The sequence below is a fragment of the Phytophthora parasitica genome, assembly GCF_000247585.1.
Source record: "Phytophthora parasitica INRA-310 unplaced genomic scaffold supercont2.55, whole genome shotgun sequence".
Lineage (NCBI taxonomy): Eukaryota > Oomycota > Peronosporomycetes > Peronosporales > Peronosporaceae > Phytophthora > Phytophthora nicotianae.
Window position 1 is genome coordinate 223,124 of NW_008649041.1, and position 905 is coordinate 224,028.

Consider the following 905-nt stretch of genomic DNA (forward strand, 5'->3'; position numbering starts at 1 on the left):
AAGTCTACTTCCTCGGGCCACTGTACACTGTGGACGATAAAGGCGCTCGCTCGCCTCGCCTCAGTGAAGTATATCACAAGACGGAGTAATTGAGAAAGACATGCAGACGTCGGTAAGTCGAGCATGTTTTTTTTTTTAAGTCTGGGGCATTAGAAACGACGAGATCATTGGGAACACCGAGAAAGTCGAACAAGTAGATGTCGAAGTCGGAGACATCATCAAAATCGGAGTTGTCGAGGTTGTATTCTGGTACACGGGTGACGAAAATGTATAGAGTATCTGAAGTAGATTTGAATTATATAAGATCGATGGCGGTTGCGACTGGGTTGGTTGTGGATTTGGTATATTTTGCCGATTCGGATGGATATGTCGCGAATAAACGGTAGGTATCTTGCGTTTATCCAGTTGAAAAACTCTTCCCATAGTTTTCAGTTGATATTAGATTAAACGAACATAGGTCCTTCATATTTTCTGGACGGGGGACTCAGCAATAGTTAGGAATATCTTGGCAATTTCCACTATAAGAGAAGTTCGACCCGCCGGACCATCAACACTCAGCTACGACGTAGGATACGAGTGTTCCTTTTGCTTTCGCGTGCTTGCTTCCTTTCCAAAGTACAACATAAAATTGGCTCCCCGTTGCTCCTCTGTCGAACATCGTCACCAAGTTGGAATGGAAAAACTATATACCAATTACTACATGCTCCAGATCATTTCGCGTTGTAGCCCGTTTTAAAGTCTTCAAGTTGACATCTGAGATCCGGCACGTAATACATCTCAAATAGATGGGTTATCGGAGGAATGGACATTTATCGCTGACTGCCGTGCATACTGGAAAAACTGTTGTTCGTTTGACTCGGAGCAGATAGCTCTGACTAGGACAAGCAGTTTTACTGCATTTTTTT